The sequence below is a fragment of the Hypomesus transpacificus genome, chromosome 1 (genome assembly GCF_021917145.1).
Source record: "Hypomesus transpacificus isolate Combined female chromosome 1, fHypTra1, whole genome shotgun sequence".
NCBI lineage: Eukaryota > Metazoa > Chordata > Actinopteri > Osmeriformes > Osmeridae > Hypomesus > Hypomesus transpacificus.
Genome location: NC_061060.1, coordinates 3,148,719 through 3,171,743, shown reverse-complemented (window position 1 = coordinate 3,171,743; position 23,025 = coordinate 3,148,719). Strand labels below are relative to the sequence as shown.

Here is a 23,025-nt window from a genome sequence, read left to right as displayed (position 1 = left end):
CAGCTCATTAAAAATATTAACAGGTCGTAAATGGTGGTTATCATTTCAGGCCAAGCTTGAATCATCTGAAATGATTTAAAGGTCAGTCATATTTCCCTGTGAAGTGTGCTTGCACATGAAAATGCCTCCTGCCTGTTACCTCACACAGCGACCTACATATATATATATATATATATATATACCCAGCCTCCTCACCCACTGAGAAAACCATTAAACACTTACACTTAGGAAACGGAAAACTAACAAGAACCAATTGACCAGTGGGAGACCAGTGTTGTAGGAGGTGGTACTTATGTGTGACGTTACTTTACCCCTGTGGGCTGGTTGGGGGGAGAGATGAGAGTGTGCCATGCCCCCCGCCCCCCCCCCCCACTCCTACCCCCCCCCTTTCCACCCATGGTTGGCACAGTGGGGGGGTTCTTGGATGGCACTGTTACCCATATGGCCAATCACTCAAGTGGGGCTTGACTGTTTTTCAAAGGGAGCCGGTCGCAACTTGATGCGGCCTTGTCTCTGCAGGGGTCAGCTAGCGTCTGGCTGGTGTAGCCACTCTCCTGCTGGCCTTGCCTTGCCACGCCCCCCTACCGCTTAGCCACGCCTCCACGGCCTCCCGCCCAGGCTCTCTAACTGGGCTGGGCCTGTGACCTTCAGAAACCAAACACACAGATCTCAAAGAGACCTCAAAACAAGCTGAGACACAGAAACTAGCCTCTAATTTATGACTGCAAAGCCTGCTGATGAAGATCAGAGAAAAAGTACATAATAAAAGAAAGCAAATCTGTTGATGTGACTACTGAAAAAACAACATTTTGTTTAGTTTTAAAACACAAACCAGTTAATGAAAAAAAGATAGCAACGTTATACAATATTGTTTGCATAATGTACGTATCAGAAAATATTCCCATTGAATAAAGTATTCTTTTTTACTTGCAGTGTGTAATGTGAGAAGGCAAGGGAGTGACTCTTGGATTCAATTTCTTCAACTCAAGGCTGTGTTTACGAGTGGGGCATTACAGTGTAGCTGCAGAAACCCACATCTGTGAGGATTCTCAGCTGTTGCGACGATTCAGCAGCATGTGGAAGAAAGGTAAGAGTCACAGGATTATCTTTCAGCCCAGTTCATCACCGAGTTATTCCTGAACATGTCCACGGTCGACATCCGCAAATCCTTAAAGCGTTCCAGAACTGGAAATGTGAACACTCAGCCCTGTTATTAACCTTGTCATCACATGTAACCACAGTTATTGCGTTTAATTGGGATGGGTATAGCTCAGTGGTAGAGCATTTGACTGAATATCAAGAGGTCACATGTTCAGATTTCTGTAATTGTAGCTATTTGTATATTGCAAATTTTTGCAATATATAACAATGATTACATTGTGCACTGATATGATTAATTACTATTTGTCATTGTATTTGTAATATTTGTGAATAACAAATAATTGCAATAGTAAAAAAAATTGTTTAGCCGTTCTTCTGTACATTTGACTCAAATCATTCTAAATTTGTTTTGCAATCTGTATTTGTAAAGTATTTAAATTATACAATTATAAAATATCTGTGTTTGTCAAGTGTAATTGTTTATGACATGTCAAGTATTTTCCACTGACAAAATTAATTGATTGGTCAGGGCCAAAATACCTTTTATGACCCAAGAGTTTTTATGACCCAAGAGAAAAAAAAACCCTGGTCTCAACACGCTTTTGTCAGATTTTCAATGTTTCCAAACATGAAATGTAAACCTTGCCTGATATGACTAAACTCCAAGGCCCAACTGCTTTAACTATTTTTCTTTTATTGCACACTTTACGCCTGACATTTTTGTCACACGTTTCATTCCCCGCAACTGCTATCGAGTTGAAGAGACATTCAGCTCAATATCTTTAAGATTTTAAATGATGATAAATAGCACAGTGGTGGAGCGGTTTTCATAGTGGATGTGGTTCCTTTGACTTGGGTTACCTTGAGAGAAACTCCCACGGTGTGGCCTACTGTATATAACACCTGTTCCATTCCTGCAACAACATAACCTCACCGTACAAACACACACACAATGCCAGCTTGTCACTTCAAAACACTAGGAGTAGGGTCAACTGGTAAATATGGATGCATATAGAATATGGGTAGGTGCAATAAAGTAATTTGTCTTAGTGATTGTTTTACTGTGTAATGTTTTAATTTCTTTATGTCACCAAACAAGACAGATTGCTCTCTACCAGGGGCAAATCTAGGTTCCCACTTTTGGGGGGGCTAAGCCCCCTAGATAAAACCTATTATTTTTTCTGTGACCCAGCAAAACTAGAGGAGTCTGGGGGCATGTTCCCCCAGAATATATATATTTTTATATCCTTTTAAATTGTGTCCTTTAGTGGGTTTTAGGAAGAGAAATTAACAAATTTAGATTTAAAATATGAAGAAAAAAAACAAGAATTATTAAACGCAATTGGGGGGGCTAATGATACTTTTGGGGGGGCTCCATTATGTATTTCAAGACAGTGAACAAGGCGATGTGTTTAAACTTACAACACTCACTCCTTTCTCTGCAGTTTGTGTTCAGTTCGAGATGAAGGTTCAGGCCGCCGTCAGGGATGCGCTTCCGGGGATTTCAATTAGTCATTTAGCAGACGCTCTTATCCAGAGCGACTTACAGTAAGTACAGGGAGATTCCCCCTGAGGCAAGTAGGGTGAAGTGTCTTGCCCAAGGACACAACGTCATTTGGCACGGCCGGGAGTCGATCCAGCAACCGTCTGATTAATCGCCCGATTCCCTAACCGCCCTGCCATCTGACTCCCGTTTAGGAGGAAGGTGGAATAGAATTCCTCCCAGACATGCCACCTCTGGGAGGTACCAATATCTACCTCGTGACCTCAAACACAGTCCCCTCACACCCCATCCGTACCAGCTACTGTACTCCACATTTATGGACTTCCACAGCATGAACTTCCATCACAATGCATGTGTGCATGTCCTGGCCTGTTGTGAGTCTCGTCTCACTACAGGAGACACCAGGCAGACGTAACTACATCTACCTCTCGCTGTTTGTATAATAAGGCATCATATTTTGTAGGTATTTTGTACAGTTTTACTTTAGTATGTGTAACATAATAAAATTACCCCTCTTAATACACTGATCTGTAGGCAGGACTGTAAAAAATCTAAACAAAATCTAAAATAACAAATATCCTTATTAACTATATTAATCTATACTGGGAAAGCCTCCCTGACTTTCTAGAAGCCAGAAGGAAACAGGAGCATTGGTAAGCAGCGGAGTCTACTTCAGCATGTCTGGCCACCGACCTGACAGTGTTGTCAGCATTCCCCCTGGCTCCCCCTGCCCCCCCCCCCCCCCCCTCCCCTCACTCCCCCCCCCCCCCCTCCCCCCACTCCCCCCCCCCCTCCCCCTGCTCAGCTGCCCAGTTGCTCAGCTCTGCCTCCTTTGGGGTGATCATGAATCACTGAAATTGATTATCCTGTCACATCTCAAATCCCCCTGCCCAGGGCTTGACCGCAGTGTGTGTGACAACGGGTCGGTCAAGCCTGCTTAGGGATGCACCGCGGGCTACCCTGGAGAAGAGCCAGCGGGCCGGACAGCCCCGCAGGTCATGCAACCTCAAAGCGTGGCGAATGGAAGGAGATTGCTTGCGTCAGCAGGTGGGAATGAAGACGTCCTGCTTTAAATACCAGAGACTTGGCCCCCAGACTCCCATCTCTCTGTCTCCTCTTCCCCGTCGCCACCTCCCGTGAGCGCTTGTTCTGTGTCATCTGTCTTAATCTGTGTGCTCATGACACTGACTCTTGACCAGACCATCCCCACTAAGTTTAGAGCAGCAATACATGTAGCGGGAGGAATCCTTGGGTTAGAATGGCTATTTTTGTCAACGCGAAAGAGTTTCAGCATCGCACAGAAATACGTTATACAGTGTTGTTGACATCCTTTTTAGTTTGTTTTTACATGTGATTGTATTGTGCTGTACTGTAAGTCCTGTTGGTGATCAATAGGAAACACAGTGTGACATTTTTAGGAGTACTTTTTCACATGTTACAGGGGTATGCTTGACTTGGGGGACTTGCAGGGATTTTCAGGTTAAAAGGTTTTTGTCACCATTTGCTTCCCAACATAGTTAGTGTATGTGCCACTGATATATTTAATGTCTATCCAGGTAACTAAGATATGGTTAAAATAGGATTTTGAAGTTGTCTGTCATCGAATAATGGAAAAAGACAGTAATGGTAGGAACTATTACACACAAAGCAATGTTTACTTTGAAAACAAAATATGTACTAAATTAAAATGCATATATTAAAGAGTCTCAAAGATGGTAGTCGGCAAGCTAAAAAATGAGTAGTTGGTACTTAATTATTAAATCTGGCCAAAAGCTCTATTAACATCTACAAGAACTACAGTTAACTTTTAATGTCCATTTGTTGTTTTGTTGTTGACTTTCATGTGAACTGACTTGCTGTTGGCCTCAGCAGGAATTTACTAACAAAGCAAAAACCTTCTGTTCAAAACCTTGAACTTGAACCACATGGTGAATTTAAAAAACGGTTGAATGAATTTGCGAAGGTCAGAATGCCAACCACATTTTGAACTTCCCCTCATGTATGAGATCTTGTTAAACCTACTTCGGCCAGGACTTTTCTTTAGACTTCCCTAATGGCTTCTGCAGATTGTTGTTCTTTTTTATTGTGAGGATAAATCTGCTGTAACAAGCTGAAAACACCCATAAATCTAGCACAGGTCTCAGGTTGCTAAGAGACTTCAAGGGTCAATGTTGCTATGGTGATGCATCAATCCTTCCAGAGGGCAAGGTTAGAGTTGTAAAAAAGTGCAGTGTCTATGACAGTGTTACAATTGTTATTGTGGAGTGGCCATTAAAACATTCTTTAAGGACACAGATTGAGTAGGCCCACTTAACCTCATCCTAGCTTGTCTACACTAAAACGATGGCAGGATCCTACATTCCGAAGTGTGGACAACTGATGTTACATCCATAATGTTATGGTTGTATATTTTGCTAAACATATGTACTTCAAGTAAACAAGTAAATTGAGATAGGTGTTAAGATAATTATTGTCAATAAAGTCTTTGAAACATTTGAAATCTTCTTCTAAAGCATTGAAAACACTGACAATGTCAATGTACAGTATAGGGGGCACTAGGATTTGAACCTGGGCCTCTTGATCTGCAGTCAAATGCTCTACCACTGAGCTATACCCCCTATGTGAATACCAAGTTGTAATTAATTCAGGAGAATGTGTAGAGATAATCCCTGACTACAAAATCTCAGAAGACTGTCCTTTGAAATCTTCTTCTAAAGCATTGAAAACACTGACAATGTCAATGTACAGTACAGGGGGCACTAGGATTTGAACCTGAGCCCTCTTGATCTGCAGTCAAATGCTGTACCACTGAGCTATACCCCCTATGTGAATTCCAGGTTGTAATGAATTCAGGAGAATGTGTAGAGATAATCCCTGACTACAAAATATCAGAAGACTGTCCTTTGAAATCTTCTTCTAAAGCATCGAAAAAACTGACAATGTCCAGTACAGGGGGCACTAGGATTTGAACCTGGGACCTCTTGATCTGCAGACAAATGCTCTACCACTGAGCTATACCCCCTATGTGAATTCCAGGTTGTAATTAATTCAGGAGAATGTGTAGAGATAATCCCTGACTACAAAATCTCAGAAGACTGTCCTTTGAAATCTTCTTCTAAAGCATTGAAAACACTGACAATGTCAATGTACAGTACAGGGGGCACTAGGATTTGAACCTGGGACCTCTTGATCTGCAGTCAAATGCTCTACCACTGAGCTATACCCCCTATGTGAATTCCAGGTTGTAATGAATTCAGGAGAATGTGTAGAGATAATACCTGACTACAAAATATCAGAAGACTGTCCTTTGAAATCTTCTTCTAAAGCATCGAAAAAACTGACAATGTCCAGTACAGGGGGCACTAGGATTTGAACCTGGGACCTCTTGATCTGCAGTCAAATGCTCTACCACTGAGCTATACCCCCTATGTGAATTCCAGGTTGTAATTAATTCTGGAGAATGTGTAGAGATAATCCCTGACTACAAAATCTCAGAAGACTGTCCTTTGAAATCTTCTTCTAAAGCAATGAAAACACTGACAATGTCAATGTCAATGTACAGTATAGGGGGCACTACGATTTGAACCTGGGACCTCTTGATCTGCAGTCAAATGCTCTACCACTGAGCTATAGCCCCTATGTGAATTCCAGGTTGTAATGAATTCAGGAGAATGTGTAGAGGTAATACCTGACTACAAAATATCAGAAGACTGTCAGTTGAAATCTTCTTCTAAAGCATTGAAAACACTGACAATATCAATGTACAGTATAGAGGGCACTAGGATTTGAACCTGGGACCTCTTGATCTGCAGTCAAATGCTCTACCACTGAGCTATACCCCAGGTTGTAATTAATTCAGGAGAATGTGTAGAGATAATCCCTGACTACAAAATCTCAGAAGACTGTCCTTTGAAATCTTCTTCTAAAGCATTGAAAACACTGACAATGTCAATGTCAATGTACAGTGTGGGGGGCACTAGGATTTGAACCTGGGACCTCTTGATCTGCAGTCAAATGCTCTACCACTGAGCTATACCCCCTATGTGAATTCCAGTTTGTAATGAATTCAGGAGAATATGTAGAGGTAATACCTGACTACAAAATCTCAGAAGACTGTCAGTTGAAATCTTCTTCTAAAGCATTGAAAACACTGACAATGTACAGTATAGGGGGCACTAGGATTTGAACCTGGGACCTCTTGATCTGCAGTCAAATGCTCTACCACTGAGCTATACCCCCTATGTGAATTCCATGTTGTAATTAATTCAGGAGAATGTGTAGAGATAATACCTGACTACAAAATCTCAGAAGACTGTCCTTTGAAATCTTCTTTTAAAGCATCGAAAACACTGACAATGTCAATGTAAAGTATAGGGGGCACTAGGATTTGAACCTGGGACCTCTTGATCTGCAGTCAAATGCTCTACCACTGAGCTATACCCCCTATGTGAAATACAAATCATAATAAAACGATCATAAGGTGTAGAGATAATACTTGACTGCAAAGTTTTTAGAAGACTTTGAATCTTCTTCTAAAGCATTGAACACTGACAATATCAATGTACAGTATAGAGGGCACTAGGATTTGAACCTGGGACCTCTTGATCTGCAGTCAAATGCTCTACCACTGAGCTATACCCCCTATGTGAATTCCAGGTTGTAACGAATTCAGGAGAATGTGTAGAGATAACACCTGACTACAAAATATCAGAAGACTGTCCTTTGAAATCTTCTTCTAAAGCATTGAAAACACTGACAATGTCAATGTCAATGTACAGTATAGGGGTAACTAGGATTTGAAACTGGGACCTCTTGATCTGCAGTCAAATGCTCAACCACTGAGCTATATCCCCTATGTGAAGTATGAATCATAATGAAACAATCATAAGGTGTAGAGATAATACTTGACTGCAAAGTTTTTAGAAGACTTGGAATCTTCTTCTAAAGCATTGAAAACACCGACATTGTCAATGTCCAGTATAGGGGGCACTAGGATTTGGACCTGGGACCTCTTGATCTGCAGTCAAATGCTCTACCACTGAGCTATACCCCCTATGTGAATTCCAGGTTGTAATTAATTCAGGAGAATGTGTAGAGATAATCCCTGACTACAAAATCACAGAAGACTGTCCTTTGAAATCTTCTTCTAAAGCATTGAAAACACTGACAATGTCAATGTCCAGTATAGGGGGCACTAGGATTTGAACCTGGGATCTCTTGATCTGCAGTCAAATGCTCTACCATTGAGCTATACCCCCTATGTGAATTCCAGGTTGTAACGAATTCAGGAGAATGTGTAGAGATAATACCTGACTACAAAATATCAGAAGACTGTCCTTTGAAATCTTCTTCTAAAGCATTGAAAACACTGACAATGTCAATGTCAATGTACAGTATAGGGGTAACTAGGATTTGAAACTGGGACCTCTTGATCTGCAGTCAAATGCTCAACCACTGAGCTATATCCCCTATGTGAAGTATGAATCATAATGAAACAATCATAAGGTGTAGAGATAATACTTGACTGCAAAGTTTTTAGAAGACTTGGAATCTTCTTCTAAAGCATTGAAAACACCGACATTGTCAATGTCCAGTATAGGGGGCACTAGGATTTGGACCTGGGACCTCTTGATCTGCAGTCAAATGCTCTACCACTGAGCTATACCCCCTATGTGAATTCCAGGTTGTAATTAATTCAGGAGAATGTGTAGAGATAATCCCTGACTACAAAATCACAGAAGACTGTCCTTTGAAATCTTCTTCTAAAGCATTGAAAACACTGACAATGTCAATGTACAGTATAGGGGGCACTAGGATTTGAACCTGGGACCTCTTGATCTGCAGTCAAATGCTCTACCACTGAGCTATACCCCCTATGTGAATTCCAGGTTGTAATTAATTCAGGAGAATGTGTAGAGATAATACCTGACTACAAAATCTCAGAAGACTGTCAGTTGAAATCTTCTTCTAAAGCATTGAAAACACTGACAATGTACAGTATAAGGGGGACTAGGATTTGAACCTGGGACCTCTTGATCTGCAGTCAAATGCTCTACCACTGAGCTATACCCCCTATGTGAATTCCATGTTGTAATTAATTCAGGAGAATGTGTAGAGATAATACCTGACTACAAAATCTCAGAAGACTGTCCTTTGAAATCTTCTTTTAAAGCATCGAAAACACTGACAATGTCAATGTACAGTATAGGGGGCACTAGGATTTGAACCTGGGACCTCTTGATCTGCAGTCAAATGCTCTACCACTGAGCTATACCCCCTATGTGAAATACAAATCATAATAAAACGATCATAAGGTGTAGAGATAATACTTGACTGCAAAGTTTTTAGAAGACTTTGAATCTTCTTCTAAAGCATTGAAAACACTGACAATATCAATGTACAGTATAGGGGGCACTAGGATTTGAACCTGGGACCTCTTGATCTGCAGTCAAATGCTCTACCACTGAGCTATACCCCCTATGTGAATTCCAGGTTGTAATTAATTCAGGAGAATGTGCAGAGATAATCCCTGACTACAAAATCTCAGAAGACTGTCCTTTGAAATCTTCTTCTAAAGCATTGAAAACACTGACAATGTCAATGTACAGTATAGGGGGCACTAGGATTTGAACCTGGGACCTCTTGATCTGCAGTCAAATGCTCTACCACTGAGCTATACCCCCTATGTGAATTCCAGGTTGTAATTAATTCAGGAGAATGTGTAGAGATAATACCTGACTACAAAATCTCAGAAGAATGTCCTTTGAAATCTTCTTCTAAAGCATTGAAAACACTGACAATGTCAATGTACAGTATAGGGGTAACTAGGATTTGAAACTGGGACCTCTTGATCTGCAGTCAAATGCTCAACCACTGAGCTATATCCCCTATGTGAAGTATGAATCATAATGAAACAATCATAAGGTGTAGAGATAATACTTGACTGCAAAGTTTTTAGAAGACTTGGAATCTTCTTCTAAAGCATTGAAAACACTGACAATGTCAATGTACAGTATAGGGGGCACTAGGATTTGAACCTGGGATCTCTTGATCTGCAGTCAAATGCTCTACCATTGAGCTATACCCCCTATATGAATTCCAGGTTGTAATTAATTCAGGAGAATGTGTAGAGATAATCCCTGACTACAAAATCTCAGAAGACTGTCCTTTGAAATCTTCTTCTAAAGCATTGAAAACACTGACAATGTCAATGTACAGTATAGGGGGCACTAGGATTTGAACCTGGGACCTCTTGATCTGCAGTCAAATGCTCTACCACTGAGCTATACCCCCTATGTGAATTCCAGGTTGTAATTAATTCAGGAGAATGTGTAGAGATAATACCTGACTACAAAATCTCAGAAGAATGTCCTTTGAAATCTTCTTCTAAAGCATTGAAAACACTGACAATGTCAATGTACAGTATAGGGGTAACTAGGATTTGAAACTGGGACCTCTTGATCTGCAGTCAAATGCTCAACCACTGAGCTATATCCCCTATGTGAAGTATGAATCATAATGAAACAATCATAAGGTGTAGAGATAATACTTGACTGCAAAGTTTTTAGAAGACTTGGAATCTTCTTCTAAAGCATTGAAAACACTGACAATGTCAATGTACAGTATAGGGGGCACTAGGATTTGAACCTGGGACCTCTTGATCTGCAGTCAAATGCTCTACCACTGAGCTATACCCCCTTTGTGAATTCCAGGTTGTAATTAATTCAGGAGAATGTGTAGAGATAATACCTGACTACAAAATCTCAGAAGACTGTCCTTTGAAATCTTCTTCTAAAGCATTGAAAACACTGACAATGTCAATGTACAGTATAGGGGGCACTAGGATTTGAAACTGGGACCTCTTGATCTGCAGTCAAATGCTCTACCACTGAGCTATACCCCCTATGTGAATTCCAGGTTGTAATGAATTCAGGAGAATGTGTAGAGGTAATACCTGACTACAAAATCTCAGAAGACTGTCCTTTGAAATCTTCTTCTAAAGCATTGAAAACACTGACAATGTCAATGTCAATGTACAGTATAGGGGGCATTAGGATTTGAACCTGGGACCTCTTGATCTGCAGTCAAATGCTCTACCACTGAGCTATACCCCCTATGTGAATTCCAGGTTGTAATGAATTCAGGAGAATGTGTAGAGGTAATACCTGACTACAAAATCACAGAAGACTGTCCTTTGAAATCTTCTTCTAAAGCATTGAAAACACTGACAATGTCAATGTACAGTATAGGGGGCACTAGGATTTGAACCTGGGACCTCTTGATCTGCAGTCAAATGCTCTACCACTGAGCTATACCCCCTATGTGAATTCCAGGTTGTAATTAATTCAGGAGAATGTGTAGAGATAATACCTGACTACAAAGTCTCAGAAGACTGTCCTTTGAAATCTTCTTCTAAAGCATTGAAAACACTGACAATGTCAATGTACAGTATAGGGGTAACTAGGATTTGAAACTGGGACCTCTTGATCTGCAGTCAAATGCTCAACCACTGAGCTATATCCCCTATGTGAAGTATGAATCATAATGAAACAATCATAAGGTGTAGAGATAATACTTGACTGCAAAGTTTTTAGAAGACTTGGAATCTTCTTCTAAAGCATTGAAAACACTGACAATGTCAATGTACAGTATAGGGGGCACTAGGATTTGAACCTGGGATCTCTTGATCTGCAGTCAAATGCTCTACCATTGAGCTATACCCCCTATATGAATTCCAGGTTGTAATTAATTCAGGAGAATGTGTAGAGATAATCCCTGACTACAAAATCTCAGAAGACTGTCCTTTGAAATCTTCTTCTAAAGCATTGAAAACACTGACAATGTCAATGTACAGTATAGGGGGCACTAGGATTTGAACCTGGGACCTCTTGATCTGCAGTCAAATGCTCTACCACTGAGCTATACCCCCTATGTGAATTCCAGGTTGTAATTAATTCAGGAGAATGTGTAGAGATAATACCTGACTACAAAATCTCAGAAGAATGTCCTTTGAAATCTTCTTCTAAAGCATTGAAAACACTGACAATGTCAATGTACAGTATAGGGGTAACTAGGATTTGAAACTGGGACCTCTTGATCTGCAGTCAAATGCTCAACCACTGAGCTATATCCCCTATGTGAAGTATGAATCATAATGAAACAATCATAAGGTGTAGAGATAATACTTGACTGCAAAGTTTTTAGAAGACTTGGAATCTTCTTCTAAAGCATTGAAAACACTGACAATGTCAATGTACAGTATAGGGGGCACTAGGATTTGAACCTGGGATCTCTTGATCTGCAGTCAAATGCTCTACCATTGAGCTATACCCCCTATATGAATTCCAGGTTGTAATTAATTCAGGAGAATGTGTAGAGATAATCCCTGACTACAAAATCTCAGAAGACTGTCCTTTGAAATCTTCTTCTAAAGCATTGAAAACACTGACAATGTCAATGTACAGTATAGGGGGCACTAGGATTTGAACCTGGGACCTCTTGATCTGCAGTCAAATGCTCTACCACTGAGCTATACCCCCTATGTGAATTCCAGGTTGTAATTAATTCAGGAGAATGTGTAGAGATAATACCTGACTACAAAATCTCAGAAGAATGTCCTTTGAAATCTTCTTCTAAAGCATTGAAAACACTGACAATGTCAATGTACAGTATAGGGGTAACTAGGATTTGAAACTGGGACCTCTTGATCTGCAGTCAAATGCTCAACCACTGAGCTATATCCCCTATGTGAAGTATGAATCATAATGAAACAATCATAAGGTGTAGAGATAATACTTGACTGCAAAGTTTTTAGAAGACTTGGAATCTTCTTCTAAAGCATTGAAAACACTGACAATGTCAATGTACAGTATAGGGGGCACTAGGATTTGAACCTGGGACCTCTTGATCTGCAGTCAAATGCTCTACCACTGAGCTATACCCCCTTTGTGAATTCCAGGTTGTAATTAATTCAGGAGAATGTGTAGAGATAATACCTGACTACAAAATCTCAGAAGACTGTCCTTTGAAATCTTCTTCTAAAGCATTGAAAACACTGACAATGTCAATGTACAGTATAGGGGGCACTAGGATTTGAAACTGGGACCTCTTGATCTGCAGTCAAATGCTCTACCACTGAGCTATACCCCCTATGTGAATTCCAGGTTGTAATGAATTCAGGAGAATGTGTAGAGGTAATACCTGACTACAAAATCTCAGAAGACTGTCCTTTGAAATCTTCTTCTAAAGCATTGAAAACACTGACAATGTCAATGTCAATGTACAGTATAGGGGGCATTAGGATTTGAACCTGGGACCTCTTGATCTGCAGTCAAATGCTCTACCACTGAGCTATACCCCCTATGTGAATTCCAGGTTGTAATGAATTCAGGAGAATGTGTAGAGGTAATACCTGACTACAAAATCACAGAAGACTGTCCTTTGAAATCTTCTTCTAAAGCATTGAAAACACTGACAATGTCAATGTACAGTATAGGGGGCACTAGGATTTGAACCTGGGACCTCTTGATCTGCAGTCAAATGCTCTACCACTGAGCTATACCCCCTATGTGAATTCCAGGTTGTAATTAATTCAGGAGAATGTGTAGAGATAATACCTGACTACAAAGTCTCAGAAGACTGTCAGTTGAAATCTTCTTCTAAAGCATTGAAAACACTGACAATGTACAGTATAAGGGGGACTAGGATTTGAACCTGGGACCTCTTGATCTGCAGTCAAATGCTCTACCACTGAGCTATACCCCCTATGTGAATTCCATGTTGTAATTAATTCAGGAGAATGTGTAGAGATAATACCTGACTACAAAATCTCAGAAGAATGTCCTTTGAAATCTTCTTCTAAAGCATTGAAAACACTGACAATGTCAATGTACAGTATAGGGGTAACTAGGATTTGAAACTGGGACCTCTTGATCTGCAGTCAAATGCTCAACCACTGAGCTATATCCCCTATGTGAAGTATGAATCATAATGAAACAATCATAAGGTGTAGAGATAATACTTGACTGCAAAGTTTTTAGAAGACTTGGAATCTTCTTCTAAAGCATTGAAAACACTGACAATGTCAATGTACAGTATAGGGGGCACTAGGATTTGAACCTGGGATCTCTTGATCTGCAGTCAAATGCTCTACCATTGAGCTATACCCCCTATATGAATTCCAGGTTGTAATTAATTCAGGAGAATGTGTAGAGATAATCCCTGACTACAAAATCTCAGAAGACTGTCCTTTGAAATCTTCTTCTAAAGCATTGAAAACACTGACAATGTCAATGTACAGTATAGGGGGCACTAGGATTTGAACCTGGGACCTCTTGATCTGCAGTCAAATGCTCTACCACTGAGCTATACCCCCTATGTGAATTCCAGGTTGTAATTAATTCAGGAGAATGTGTAGAGATAATACCTGACTACAAAATCTCAGAAGAATGTCCTTTGAAATCTTCTTCTAAAGCATTGAAAACACTGACAATGTCAATGTACAGTATAGGGGTAACTAGGATTTGAAACTGGGACCTCTTGATCTGCAGTCAAATGCTCAACCACTGAGCTATATCCCCTATGTGAAGTATGAATCATAATGAAACAATCATAAGGTGTAGAGATAATACTTGACTGCAAAGTTTTTAGAAGACTTGGAATCTTCTTCTAAAGCATTGAAAACACTGACAATGTCAATGTACAGTATAGGGGGCACTAGGATTTGAACCTGGGACCTCTTGATCTGCAGTCAAATGCTCTACCACTGAGCTATACCCCCTTTGTGAATTCCAGGTTGTAATTAATTCAGGAGAATGTGTAGAGATAATACCTGACTACAAAATCTCAGAAGACTGTCCTTTGAAATCTTCTTCTAAAGCATTGAAAACACTGACAATGTCAATGTACAGTATAGGGGGCACTAGGATTTGAAACTGGGACCTCTTGATCTGCAGTCAAATGCTCTACCACTGAGCTATACCCCCTATGTGAATTCCAGGTTGTAATGAATTCAGGAGAATGTGTAGAGGTAATACCTGACTACAAAATCTCAGAAGACTGTCCTTTGAAATCTTCTTCTAAAGCATTGAAAACACTGACAATGTCAATGTCAATGTACAGTATAGGGGGCATTAGGATTTGAACCTGGGACCTCTTGATCTGCAGTCAAATGCTCTACCACTGAGCTATACCCCCTATGTGAATTCCAGGTTGTAATGAATTCAGGAGAATGTGTAGAGGTAATACCTGACTACAAAATCACAGAAGACTGTCCTTTGAAATCTTCTTCTAAAGCATTGAAAACACTGACAATGTCAATGTACAGTATAGGGGGCACTAGGATTTGAACCTGGGACCTCTTGATCTGCAGTCAAATGCTCTACCACTGAGCTATACCCCCTATGTGAATTCCAGGTTGTAATTAATTCAGGAGAATGTGTAGAGATAATACCTGACTACAAAGTCTCAGAAGACTGTCAGTTGAAATCTTCTTCTAAAGCATTGAAAACACTGACAATGTACAGTATAAGGGGGACTAGGATTTGAACCTGGGACCTCTTGATCTGCAGTCAAATGCTCTACCACTGAGCTATACCCCCTATGTGAATTCCATGTTGTAATTAATTCAGGAGAATGTGTAGAGATAATACCTGACTACAAAATCTCAGAAGAATGTCCTTTGAAATCTTCTTCTAAAGCATTGAAAACACTGACAATGTCAATGTACAGTATAGGGGTAACTAGGATTTGAAACTGGGACCTCTTGATCTGCAGTCAAATGCTCAACCACTGAGCTATATCCCCTATGTGAAGTATGAATCATAATGAAACAATCATAAGGTGTAGAGATAATACTTGACTGCAAAGTTTTTAGAAGACTTGGAATCTTCTTCTAAAGCATTGAAAACACTGACAATGTCAATGTACAGTATAGGGGGCACTAGGATTTGAACCTGGGATCTCTTGATCTGCAGTCAAATGCTCTACCATTGAGCTATACCCCCTATATGAATTCCAGGTTGTAATTAATTCAGGAGAATGTGTAGAGATAATCCCTGACTACAAAATCTCAGAAGACTGTCCTTTGAAATCTTCTTCTAAAGCATTGAAAACACTGACAATGTCAATGTACAGTATAGGGGGCACTAGGATTTGAACCTGGGACCTCTTGATCTGCAGTCAAATGCTCTACCACTGAGCTATACCCCCTATGTGAATTCCAGGTTGTAATTAATTCAGGAGAATGTGTAGAGATAATACCTGACTACAAAATCTCAGAAGAATGTCCTTTGAAATCTTCTTCTAAAGCATTGAAAACACTGACAATGTCAATGTACAGTATAGGGGTAACTAGGATTTGAAACTGGGACCTCTTGATCTGCAGTCAAATGCTCAACCACTGAGCTATATCCCCTATGTGAAGTATGAATCATAATGAAACAATCATAAGGTGTAGAGATAATACTTGACTGCAAAGTTTTTAGAAGACTTGGAATCTTCTTCTAAAGCATTGAAAACACTGACAATGTCAATGTACAGTATAGGGGGCACTAGGATTTGAACCTGGGACCTCTTGATCTGCAGTCAAATGCTCTACCACTGAGCTATACCCCCTATGTGAATTCCAGGTTGTAATTAATTCAGGAGAATGTGTAGAGATAATACCTGACTACAAAATCTCAGAAGACTGTCCTTTGAAATCTTCTTCTAAAGCATTGAAAACACTGACAATGTCAATGTACAGTAAGGGGGCACTAGGATTTGAACCTGGGACCTCTTGATCTGCAGTCAAATGCTCTACCACTGAGCTATACCCCCTATGTGAATTCCAGGTTGTAATTAATTCAGGAGAATGTGTAGAGATAATACCTGACTACAAAATCTCAGAAGACTGTCCTTTGAAATCTTCTTCTAAAGCATTGAAAACACTGACAATGTCAATGTACAGTATAGGGGGCACTAGGATTTGAAACTGGGACCTCTTGATCTGCAGTCAAATGCTCTACCACTGAGCTATACCCCCTATGTGAATTCCAGGTTGTAATGAATTCAGGAGAATGTGTAGAGGTAATACCTGACTACAAAATCTCAGAAGACTGTCCTTTGAAATCTTCTTCTAAAGCATTGAAAACACTGACAATGTCAATGTCAATGTACAGTATAGGGGGCATTAGGATTTGAACCTGGGACCTCTTGATCTGCAGTCAAATGCTCTACCACTGAGCTATACCCCCTATGTGAATTCCAGGTTGTAATGAATTCAGGAGAATGTGTAGAGGTAATACCTGACTACAAAATCACAGAAGACTGTCCTTTGAAATCTTCTTCTAAAGCATTGAAAACACTGACAATGTCAATGTACAGTATAGGGGGCACTAGGATTTGAACCTGGGACCTCTTGATCTGCAGTCAAATGCTCTACCACTGAGCTATACCCCCTATGTGAATTCCAGGTTGTAATTAATTCAGGAGAATGTGTAGAGATAATACCTGACTACAAAGTCTCAGAAGACTGTCAGTTGAAATCTTCTTCTAAAGCATTGAAAACACTGACAATGTACAGTATAAGGGGGACTAGGATTTGAACCTGGGACCTCTTGATCTGCAGTCAAATGCTCTACCACTGAGCTATACCCCCTATGTGAATTCCATGTTGTAATTAATTCAGGAGAATGTGTAGAGATAATACCTGACTACAAAATCTCAGAAGACTGTCCTTTGAAATCTTCTTTTAAAGCATCGAAAACACTGACAATGTCAATGTACAGTATAGGGGGCACTAGGATTTGAACCTGGGACCTCTTGATCTGCAGTCAAATGCTCTACCACTGAGCTATACCCCCTATGTGAAATACAAATCATAATAAAACGATCATAAGGTGTAGAGATAATACTTGACTGCAAAGTTTTTAGAAGACTTTGAATCTTCTTCTAAAGCATTGAAAACACTGACAATATCAATGTACAGTATAGAGGGCACTAGGATTTGAACCTGGGACCTCTTGATCTGCAGTCAAATGCTCTACCACTGAGCTATACCCCCTATGTGAATTCCATGTTGTAATTAATTCAGGAGAATGTGTAGAGATAATACCTGACTACAAAATATCAGAAGACTGTCCTTTGAAATCTTCTTCTAAAGCATTGAAAACACTGACAATGTCAATGTCCAGTATAGGGGGCACTAGGATTTGAACCTGGGATCTCTTGATCTGCAGTCAAATGCTCTACCATTGAGCTATACCCCCTATGTGAATTCCAGGTTGTAATTAATTCAGGAGAATGTGTAGAGATAATCCCTGACTACAAAATATCAGAAGACTGTCCTTTGAAATCTTCTTCTAAAGCATTGAAAACACTGACAATGTCAATGTACAGTATAGGGGGCACTAGGATTTGAACCTGGGATCTCTTGATCTGCAGTCAAATGCTCTACCATTGAGCTATACCCCCTATGTGAATTCCAGGTTGTAATTAATTCAGGAGAATGTGTAGAGATAATCCCTGACTACAAAATCTCAGAAGACTGTCCTTTGAAATCTTCTTCTAAAGCATTGAAAACACTGACAATGTCAATGTACAGTATAGGGGGCACTAGGATTTGAACCTGGGACCTCTTGATCTGCAGTCAAATGCTCTACCACTGAGCTATACCCCCTATGTGAATTCCAGGTTGTAATTAATTCAGGAGAATGTGTAGAGATAATACCTGACTACAAAATCTCAGAAGAATGTCCTTTGAAATCTTCTTCTAAAGCATTGAAAACACTGACAATGTCAATGTACAGTATAGGGGTAACTAGGATTTGAAACTGGGACCTCTTGATCTGCAGTCAAATGCTCAACCACTGAGCTATATCCCCTATGTGAAGTATGAATCATAATGAAACAATCATAAGGTGTAGAGATAATACTTGACTGCAAAGTTTTTAGAAGACTTGGAATCTTCTTCTAAAGCATTGAAAACACTGACAATGTCAATGTACAGTATAGGGGGCACTAGGATTTGAACCTGGGACCTCTTGATCTGCAGTCAAATGCTCTACCACTGAGCTATACCCCCTATGTGAATTCCAGGTTGTAATTAATTCAGGAGAATGTGTAGAGATAATACCTGACTACAAAATCTCAGAAGACTGTCCTTTGAAATCTTCTTCTAAAGCATTGAAAACACTGACAATGTCAATGTACAGTATAGGGGGCACTAGGATTTGAAACTGGGACCTCTTGATCTGCAGTCAAATGCTCTACCACTGAGCTATACCCCCTATGTGAATTCCAGGTTGTAATGAATTCAGGAGAATGTGTAGAGGTAATACCTGACTACAAAATCTCAGAAGACTGTCCTTTGAAATCTTCTTCTAAAGCATTGAAAACACTGACAATGTCAATGTCAATGTACAGTATAGGGGGCATTAGGATTTGAACCTAGGACCTCTTGATCTGCAGTCAAATGCTCTACCACTGAGCTATACCCCCTATGTGAATTCCAGGTTGTAATGAATTCACGAGAATGTGTAGAGGTAATACCTGACTACAAAATCTCAGAAGACTGTCAGTTGAAATCTTCTTCTAAGCATTGAAAACACTGACAATATCAATGTACAGTATAGAGGGCACTAGGATTTGAACCTGGGACCTCTTGATCTGCAGTCAAATGCTCTACCACTGAGCTATACCCCAGGTTGTAATTAATTCAGGAGAATGTGTAGAGATAATACCTGACTACAAAATCTCAGAAGACTGTCCTTTGAAATCTTCTTCTAAAGCATTGAAAACACTGAAAATGTCAATATACAGTATAGGGGGCACTAGGATTTTAACCTGGGACCTCTTGATCTGAAGTCAAATGCTCTACCACTGAGCTATACCCCCTATGTGAAATACAAATCACAATAAAACGATCATAAGGTGTAGAGATAATACTTGACTGCAAAGTTTTTAGAAGACTTTGAATCTTCTTCTAAAGCATTGAAAACACTGACAATGTCAATGTCCAGTATGGGGGGCACTAGGATGTGAACCTGTGACCTCTTGAGCTGCAGTCAAATGCTCTACCACTGAGCTATACCCCCTATGTGAATTCCAGGTTGTAATTAATTCAGGAGAATGTGTAGAGGTAATCCCTGACTACAAAATCTCAGAAGACTGTCATTTGAAATCTTCTTCTAAAGCATTGAAAACACTGACAATGTCAATGTACAGTATAGGGGGCACTAGGATTTTAACCTGGGACCTCTTGATCTGCAGTCAAATGCTCTACCACTGAGCTATACCCCCTATGTGAATTCCAGGTTGTAATTAATTCAGGAGAATGTGTAGAGATAATCCCTGACTACAAAATCTCAGAAGACTGTCCTTTGAAATCTTCTTCTAAAGCATTGAAAACACTGACAATGTCAATGTCAATGTACAGTATAGGGGGCACTAGGATTTGAACCTGGGACCTCTTGATCTGCAGTCAAATGCTCTACCACTGAGCTATACCCCCTATGTGAATTCCAGTTTGTAATGAATTCAGGAGAATATGTAGAGGTAATACCTGACTACAAAATCTCAGAAGACTGTCAGTTGAAATCTTCTTCTAAAGCATTGAAAACACTGACAATGTACAGTATAGGGGGCACTAGGATTTGAACCTGGGACCTCTTGATCTGCAGTCAAATGCTCTACCACTGAGCTATACCCCCTATGTGAATTCCATGTTGTAATTAATTCAGGAGAATGTGTAGAGATAATCCCTGACTACAAAATCACAGAAGACTGTCCTTTGAAATCTTCTTTTAAAGCATCGAAAACACTGACAATGTCAATGTAAAGTATAGGGGGCACTAGGATTTGAACCTGGGACCTCTTGATCTGCAGTCAAATGCTCTACCACTGAGCTATACCCCCTATGTGAATTCCAGGTTGTAATTAATTCAGGAGAATGTGTAGAGATAATACCTGACTACAAAATCTCAGAAGACTGTCATTTGAAATCTTCTTCTAAAGCATTGAAAACACTGACAATGTCAATGTCAATGTACAGTATAGGGGTAACTAGGATTTGAAACTGGGACCTCTTGATCTGCAGTCAAATGCTCAACCACTGAGCTATATCCCCTATGTGAAGTATGAATCATAATGAAACAATCGTAAGGTGTAGAGATAATACTTGACTGCAAAGTTTTTAGAAGACTTGGAATCTTCTTCTAAAGCATTGAAAACACCGACATTGTCAATGTCCAGTATAGGGGGCACTAGGATTTGGACCTGGGACCTCTTGATCTGCAGTCAAATGCTCTACCACTGAGCTATACCCCCTATGTGAATTCCAGGTTGTAATTAATTCAGGAGAATGTGTAGAGATAATCCCTGACTACAAAATCACAGAAGACTGTCCTTTGAAATCTTCTTCTAAAGCATTGAAAACACTGACAATGTCAATGTACAGTATAGGGGGCACTAGGATTTGAACCTGGGACCTCTTGATCTGCAGTCAAATGCTCTACCACTGAGCTATACCCCCTATGTGAATTCCAGGTTGTAATTAATTCAGGAGAATGTGTAGAGATAATACCTGACTACAAAATCTCAGAAGACTGTCCTTTGAAATCTTCTTCTAAAGCATTGAAAACACTGACAATGTCAATGTCCAGTATAGGGGGCACTAGGATTTGAACCTGGGATCTCTTGATCTGCAGTCAAATGCTCTACCATTGAGCTATACCCCCTATGTGAATTCCAGGTTGTAACGAATTCAGGAGAATGTGTAGAGATAATACCTGACTACAAAATATCAGAAGACTGTCCTTTGAAATCTTCTTCTAAAGCATCGAAAAAAACTGACAATGTCCAGTATAGGGGGCACTAGGATTTGAACCCGGGACTTCTTGATCTGCAGTCAAATGCTCTACCACTGAGCTATACCCCCTATGTGAATTCCAGGTTGTAATTAATTCAGGAGAATGTGTAGAGATAATCCCTGACTACAAAATCACAGAAGACTGTCCTTTGAAATCTTCTTCTAAAGCATTGAAAACACTGACAATGTCAATGTACAGTATAGGGGGCACTAGGATTTGAACCTGGGACCTCTTGATCTGCAGTCAAATGCTCTACCACTGAGCTATACCCCCTATGTGAATTCCAGGTTGTAATGAATTCAGGAGAATGTGTAGAGATAATACCTGACTACAAAATATCAGAAGACTGTCAGTTGAAATCTTCTTCTAAAGCATTGAAAACACTGACAATGTACAGTATAAGGGGGACTAGGATTTGAACCTCGGACCTCTTGATCTGCAGTCAAATGCTCTACCACTGAGCTATACCCCCTATGTGAATTCCATGTTGTAATTAATTCAGGAGAATGTGTAGAGATAATACCTGACTACAAAATCTCAGAAGACTGTCCTTTGAAATCTTCTTTTAAAGCATCGAAAACACTGACAATGTCAATGTCAATGTACAGTATAGGGGGCACTAGGATTTGAACCTGGGACCTCTTGATCTGCAGTCAAATGCTCTACCACTGAGCTATACCCCCTATGTGAATTCCAGTTTGTAATGAATTCAGGAGAATATGTAGAGGTAATACCTGACTACAAAATCTCAGAAGACTGTCAGTTGAAATCTTCTTCTAAAGCATTGAAAACACTGACAATGTACAGTATAAGGGGGACTAGGATTTGAACCTGGGGACCTCTTGATCTGCAGTCAACTGCTCTACCACTGAGCTATACCCCCTATGTGAATTCCATGTTGTAATTAATTCAGGAGAATGTGTAGAGATAATACCTGACTACAAAATCTCAGAAGACTGTCCTTTGAAATCTTCTTTTAAAGCATCGAAAACACTGACAATGTCAATGTACAGTATAGGGGGCACTAGGATTTGAACCTGGGACCTCTTGATCTGCAGTCAAATGCTCTACCACTGAGCTATACCCCCTATGTGAAATACAAATCATAATAAAACGATCATAAGGTGTAGAGATAATACTTGACTGCAAAGTTTTTAGAAGACTTTGAATCTTCTTCTAAAGCATTGAAAACACTGACAATGTCAATGTACAGTATAGGGGGCACTAGGATTTGAACCTGGGACCTCTTGATCTGCAGTCAAATGCTCTACCACTGAGCTATACCCCCTATGTGAATTCCAGGTTGTAATTAATTCAGGAGAATGTGTAGAGATAATACCTCACTACAAAATCTCAGAAGAATGTCCTTTGAAATCTTCTTCTAAAGCATTGAAAACACTGACAATGTCAATGTACAGTATAGGGGTAACTAGGATTTGAAACTGGGACCTCTTGATCTGCAGTCAAATGCTCAACCACTGAGCTATATCCCCTATGTGAAGTATGAATCATAATGAAACAATCATAAGGTGTAGAGATAATACTTGACTGCAAAGTTTTTAGAAGACTTGG

General features: G+C 40.0%; 66 non-coding genes across 66 annotated transcripts; all 66 read right to left on the bottom strand.

Moving 5' to 3' along the window:
• Positions 1 to 5,152: 5,152 nt before the first annotated feature.
• On the bottom strand, positions 5,153 to 5,223 carry trnac-gca. Its single transcript has one exon. It is a non-coding gene; the product is annotated as a tRNA-Cys (tRNA).
• A 332-nt stretch (positions 5,224 to 5,555) lies between these two features.
• On the bottom strand, positions 5,556 to 5,627 carry trnac-gca. Its single transcript has one exon. It is a non-coding gene; the product is annotated as a tRNA-Cys (tRNA).
• Positions 5,628 to 5,760: 133 nt separating this feature from the next.
• On the bottom strand, positions 5,761 to 5,832 carry trnac-gca. Its single transcript has one exon. It is a non-coding gene; the product is annotated as a tRNA-Cys (tRNA).
• Positions 5,833 to 5,959: 127 nt separating this feature from the next.
• On the bottom strand, positions 5,960 to 6,031 carry trnac-gca. The gene has a single exon. It is a non-coding gene; the product is annotated as a tRNA-Cys (tRNA).
• A 542-nt stretch (positions 6,032 to 6,573) lies between these two features.
• trnac-gca lies at positions 6,574 to 6,645 on the bottom strand. The gene has a single exon. It is a non-coding gene; the product is annotated as a tRNA-Cys (tRNA).
• A 127-nt stretch (positions 6,646 to 6,772) lies between these two features.
• Positions 6,773 to 6,844, bottom strand: trnac-gca. The gene has a single exon. It is a non-coding gene; the product is annotated as a tRNA-Cys (tRNA).
• A 133-nt stretch (positions 6,845 to 6,977) lies between these two features.
• trnac-gca lies at positions 6,978 to 7,049 on the bottom strand. The gene has a single exon. It is a non-coding gene; the product is annotated as a tRNA-Cys (tRNA).
• A 126-nt stretch (positions 7,050 to 7,175) lies between these two features.
• trnac-gca lies at positions 7,176 to 7,247 on the bottom strand. Its single transcript has one exon. It is a non-coding gene; the product is annotated as a tRNA-Cys (tRNA).
• A 339-nt stretch (positions 7,248 to 7,586) lies between these two features.
• Positions 7,587 to 7,658, bottom strand: trnac-gca. Its single transcript has one exon. It is a non-coding gene; the product is annotated as a tRNA-Cys (tRNA).
• Positions 7,659 to 7,791: 133 nt separating this feature from the next.
• On the bottom strand, positions 7,792 to 7,863 carry trnac-gca. Its single transcript has one exon. It is a non-coding gene; the product is annotated as a tRNA-Cys (tRNA).
• Positions 7,864 to 8,202: 339 nt separating this feature from the next.
• trnac-gca lies at positions 8,203 to 8,274 on the bottom strand. Its single transcript has one exon. It is a non-coding gene; the product is annotated as a tRNA-Cys (tRNA).
• A 133-nt stretch (positions 8,275 to 8,407) lies between these two features.
• Positions 8,408 to 8,479, bottom strand: trnac-gca. Its single transcript has one exon. It is a non-coding gene; the product is annotated as a tRNA-Cys (tRNA).
• A 127-nt stretch (positions 8,480 to 8,606) lies between these two features.
• Positions 8,607 to 8,678, bottom strand: trnac-gca. Its single transcript has one exon. It is a non-coding gene; the product is annotated as a tRNA-Cys (tRNA).
• Positions 8,679 to 8,811: 133 nt separating this feature from the next.
• trnac-gca lies at positions 8,812 to 8,883 on the bottom strand. Its single transcript has one exon. It is a non-coding gene; the product is annotated as a tRNA-Cys (tRNA).
• Positions 8,884 to 9,011: 128 nt separating this feature from the next.
• On the bottom strand, positions 9,012 to 9,083 carry trnac-gca. The gene has a single exon. It is a non-coding gene; the product is annotated as a tRNA-Cys (tRNA).
• A 133-nt stretch (positions 9,084 to 9,216) lies between these two features.
• On the bottom strand, positions 9,217 to 9,288 carry trnac-gca. Its single transcript has one exon. It is a non-coding gene; the product is annotated as a tRNA-Cys (tRNA).
• A 333-nt stretch (positions 9,289 to 9,621) lies between these two features.
• Positions 9,622 to 9,693, bottom strand: trnac-gca. The gene has a single exon. It is a non-coding gene; the product is annotated as a tRNA-Cys (tRNA).
• A 133-nt stretch (positions 9,694 to 9,826) lies between these two features.
• On the bottom strand, positions 9,827 to 9,898 carry trnac-gca. The gene has a single exon. It is a non-coding gene; the product is annotated as a tRNA-Cys (tRNA).
• Positions 9,899 to 10,231: 333 nt separating this feature from the next.
• Positions 10,232 to 10,303, bottom strand: trnac-gca. The gene has a single exon. It is a non-coding gene; the product is annotated as a tRNA-Cys (tRNA).
• A 133-nt stretch (positions 10,304 to 10,436) lies between these two features.
• Positions 10,437 to 10,508, bottom strand: trnac-gca. The gene has a single exon. It is a non-coding gene; the product is annotated as a tRNA-Cys (tRNA).
• Positions 10,509 to 10,647: 139 nt separating this feature from the next.
• On the bottom strand, positions 10,648 to 10,719 carry trnac-gca. The gene has a single exon. It is a non-coding gene; the product is annotated as a tRNA-Cys (tRNA).
• Positions 10,720 to 10,852: 133 nt separating this feature from the next.
• Positions 10,853 to 10,924, bottom strand: trnac-gca. The gene has a single exon. It is a non-coding gene; the product is annotated as a tRNA-Cys (tRNA).
• Positions 10,925 to 11,257: 333 nt separating this feature from the next.
• Positions 11,258 to 11,329, bottom strand: trnac-gca. The gene has a single exon. It is a non-coding gene; the product is annotated as a tRNA-Cys (tRNA).
• A 133-nt stretch (positions 11,330 to 11,462) lies between these two features.
• On the bottom strand, positions 11,463 to 11,534 carry trnac-gca. Its single transcript has one exon. It is a non-coding gene; the product is annotated as a tRNA-Cys (tRNA).
• Positions 11,535 to 11,867: 333 nt separating this feature from the next.
• Positions 11,868 to 11,939, bottom strand: trnac-gca. The gene has a single exon. It is a non-coding gene; the product is annotated as a tRNA-Cys (tRNA).
• A 133-nt stretch (positions 11,940 to 12,072) lies between these two features.
• trnac-gca lies at positions 12,073 to 12,144 on the bottom strand. Its single transcript has one exon. It is a non-coding gene; the product is annotated as a tRNA-Cys (tRNA).
• A 333-nt stretch (positions 12,145 to 12,477) lies between these two features.
• trnac-gca lies at positions 12,478 to 12,549 on the bottom strand. The gene has a single exon. It is a non-coding gene; the product is annotated as a tRNA-Cys (tRNA).
• Positions 12,550 to 12,682: 133 nt separating this feature from the next.
• On the bottom strand, positions 12,683 to 12,754 carry trnac-gca. Its single transcript has one exon. It is a non-coding gene; the product is annotated as a tRNA-Cys (tRNA).
• Positions 12,755 to 12,893: 139 nt separating this feature from the next.
• On the bottom strand, positions 12,894 to 12,965 carry trnac-gca. Its single transcript has one exon. It is a non-coding gene; the product is annotated as a tRNA-Cys (tRNA).
• Positions 12,966 to 13,098: 133 nt separating this feature from the next.
• trnac-gca lies at positions 13,099 to 13,170 on the bottom strand. Its single transcript has one exon. It is a non-coding gene; the product is annotated as a tRNA-Cys (tRNA).
• Positions 13,171 to 13,297: 127 nt separating this feature from the next.
• Positions 13,298 to 13,369, bottom strand: trnac-gca. Its single transcript has one exon. It is a non-coding gene; the product is annotated as a tRNA-Cys (tRNA).
• A 333-nt stretch (positions 13,370 to 13,702) lies between these two features.
• On the bottom strand, positions 13,703 to 13,774 carry trnac-gca. The gene has a single exon. It is a non-coding gene; the product is annotated as a tRNA-Cys (tRNA).
• A 133-nt stretch (positions 13,775 to 13,907) lies between these two features.
• Positions 13,908 to 13,979, bottom strand: trnac-gca. The gene has a single exon. It is a non-coding gene; the product is annotated as a tRNA-Cys (tRNA).
• A 333-nt stretch (positions 13,980 to 14,312) lies between these two features.
• On the bottom strand, positions 14,313 to 14,384 carry trnac-gca. The gene has a single exon. It is a non-coding gene; the product is annotated as a tRNA-Cys (tRNA).
• A 133-nt stretch (positions 14,385 to 14,517) lies between these two features.
• Positions 14,518 to 14,589, bottom strand: trnac-gca. The gene has a single exon. It is a non-coding gene; the product is annotated as a tRNA-Cys (tRNA).
• A 139-nt stretch (positions 14,590 to 14,728) lies between these two features.
• On the bottom strand, positions 14,729 to 14,800 carry trnac-gca. The gene has a single exon. It is a non-coding gene; the product is annotated as a tRNA-Cys (tRNA).
• Positions 14,801 to 14,933: 133 nt separating this feature from the next.
• trnac-gca lies at positions 14,934 to 15,005 on the bottom strand. Its single transcript has one exon. It is a non-coding gene; the product is annotated as a tRNA-Cys (tRNA).
• A 127-nt stretch (positions 15,006 to 15,132) lies between these two features.
• Positions 15,133 to 15,204, bottom strand: trnac-gca. The gene has a single exon. It is a non-coding gene; the product is annotated as a tRNA-Cys (tRNA).
• A 333-nt stretch (positions 15,205 to 15,537) lies between these two features.
• trnac-gca lies at positions 15,538 to 15,609 on the bottom strand. The gene has a single exon. It is a non-coding gene; the product is annotated as a tRNA-Cys (tRNA).
• Positions 15,610 to 15,742: 133 nt separating this feature from the next.
• trnac-gca lies at positions 15,743 to 15,814 on the bottom strand. Its single transcript has one exon. It is a non-coding gene; the product is annotated as a tRNA-Cys (tRNA).
• A 333-nt stretch (positions 15,815 to 16,147) lies between these two features.
• trnac-gca lies at positions 16,148 to 16,219 on the bottom strand. The gene has a single exon. It is a non-coding gene; the product is annotated as a tRNA-Cys (tRNA).
• A 132-nt stretch (positions 16,220 to 16,351) lies between these two features.
• On the bottom strand, positions 16,352 to 16,423 carry trnac-gca. Its single transcript has one exon. It is a non-coding gene; the product is annotated as a tRNA-Cys (tRNA).
• A 133-nt stretch (positions 16,424 to 16,556) lies between these two features.
• On the bottom strand, positions 16,557 to 16,628 carry trnac-gca. Its single transcript has one exon. It is a non-coding gene; the product is annotated as a tRNA-Cys (tRNA).
• Positions 16,629 to 16,767: 139 nt separating this feature from the next.
• trnac-gca lies at positions 16,768 to 16,839 on the bottom strand. The gene has a single exon. It is a non-coding gene; the product is annotated as a tRNA-Cys (tRNA).
• A 133-nt stretch (positions 16,840 to 16,972) lies between these two features.
• trnac-gca lies at positions 16,973 to 17,044 on the bottom strand. The gene has a single exon. It is a non-coding gene; the product is annotated as a tRNA-Cys (tRNA).
• A 127-nt stretch (positions 17,045 to 17,171) lies between these two features.
• trnac-gca lies at positions 17,172 to 17,243 on the bottom strand. The gene has a single exon. It is a non-coding gene; the product is annotated as a tRNA-Cys (tRNA).
• A 133-nt stretch (positions 17,244 to 17,376) lies between these two features.
• Positions 17,377 to 17,448, bottom strand: trnac-gca. Its single transcript has one exon. It is a non-coding gene; the product is annotated as a tRNA-Cys (tRNA).
• A 128-nt stretch (positions 17,449 to 17,576) lies between these two features.
• Positions 17,577 to 17,648, bottom strand: trnac-gca. The gene has a single exon. It is a non-coding gene; the product is annotated as a tRNA-Cys (tRNA).
• Positions 17,649 to 17,781: 133 nt separating this feature from the next.
• Positions 17,782 to 17,853, bottom strand: trnac-gca. The gene has a single exon. It is a non-coding gene; the product is annotated as a tRNA-Cys (tRNA).
• Positions 17,854 to 17,986: 133 nt separating this feature from the next.
• Positions 17,987 to 18,058, bottom strand: trnac-gca. Its single transcript has one exon. It is a non-coding gene; the product is annotated as a tRNA-Cys (tRNA).
• A 133-nt stretch (positions 18,059 to 18,191) lies between these two features.
• On the bottom strand, positions 18,192 to 18,263 carry trnac-gca. The gene has a single exon. It is a non-coding gene; the product is annotated as a tRNA-Cys (tRNA).
• A 333-nt stretch (positions 18,264 to 18,596) lies between these two features.
• trnac-gca lies at positions 18,597 to 18,668 on the bottom strand. The gene has a single exon. It is a non-coding gene; the product is annotated as a tRNA-Cys (tRNA).
• Positions 18,669 to 18,801: 133 nt separating this feature from the next.
• Positions 18,802 to 18,873, bottom strand: trnac-gca. The gene has a single exon. It is a non-coding gene; the product is annotated as a tRNA-Cys (tRNA).
• Positions 18,874 to 19,012: 139 nt separating this feature from the next.
• Positions 19,013 to 19,084, bottom strand: trnac-gca. The gene has a single exon. It is a non-coding gene; the product is annotated as a tRNA-Cys (tRNA).
• Positions 19,085 to 19,813: 729 nt separating this feature from the next.
• trnac-gca lies at positions 19,814 to 19,885 on the bottom strand. Its single transcript has one exon. It is a non-coding gene; the product is annotated as a tRNA-Cys (tRNA).
• A 139-nt stretch (positions 19,886 to 20,024) lies between these two features.
• Positions 20,025 to 20,096, bottom strand: trnac-gca. Its single transcript has one exon. It is a non-coding gene; the product is annotated as a tRNA-Cys (tRNA).
• A 127-nt stretch (positions 20,097 to 20,223) lies between these two features.
• Positions 20,224 to 20,295, bottom strand: trnac-gca. The gene has a single exon. It is a non-coding gene; the product is annotated as a tRNA-Cys (tRNA).
• Positions 20,296 to 20,428: 133 nt separating this feature from the next.
• On the bottom strand, positions 20,429 to 20,500 carry trnac-gca. Its single transcript has one exon. It is a non-coding gene; the product is annotated as a tRNA-Cys (tRNA).
• Positions 20,501 to 20,839: 339 nt separating this feature from the next.
• Positions 20,840 to 20,911, bottom strand: trnac-gca. The gene has a single exon. It is a non-coding gene; the product is annotated as a tRNA-Cys (tRNA).
• Positions 20,912 to 21,044: 133 nt separating this feature from the next.
• Positions 21,045 to 21,116, bottom strand: trnac-gca. The gene has a single exon. It is a non-coding gene; the product is annotated as a tRNA-Cys (tRNA).
• Positions 21,117 to 21,249: 133 nt separating this feature from the next.
• On the bottom strand, positions 21,250 to 21,321 carry trnac-gca. Its single transcript has one exon. It is a non-coding gene; the product is annotated as a tRNA-Cys (tRNA).
• Positions 21,322 to 21,449: 128 nt separating this feature from the next.
• On the bottom strand, positions 21,450 to 21,521 carry trnac-gca. Its single transcript has one exon. It is a non-coding gene; the product is annotated as a tRNA-Cys (tRNA).
• Positions 21,522 to 21,654: 133 nt separating this feature from the next.
• trnac-gca lies at positions 21,655 to 21,726 on the bottom strand. Its single transcript has one exon. It is a non-coding gene; the product is annotated as a tRNA-Cys (tRNA).
• Positions 21,727 to 22,064: 338 nt separating this feature from the next.
• trnac-gca lies at positions 22,065 to 22,136 on the bottom strand. Its single transcript has one exon. It is a non-coding gene; the product is annotated as a tRNA-Cys (tRNA).
• Positions 22,137 to 22,469: 333 nt separating this feature from the next.
• trnac-gca lies at positions 22,470 to 22,541 on the bottom strand. Its single transcript has one exon. It is a non-coding gene; the product is annotated as a tRNA-Cys (tRNA).
• Positions 22,542 to 22,669: 128 nt separating this feature from the next.
• trnac-gca lies at positions 22,670 to 22,741 on the bottom strand. The gene has a single exon. It is a non-coding gene; the product is annotated as a tRNA-Cys (tRNA).
• Positions 22,742 to 23,025: the final 284 nt, after the last annotated feature.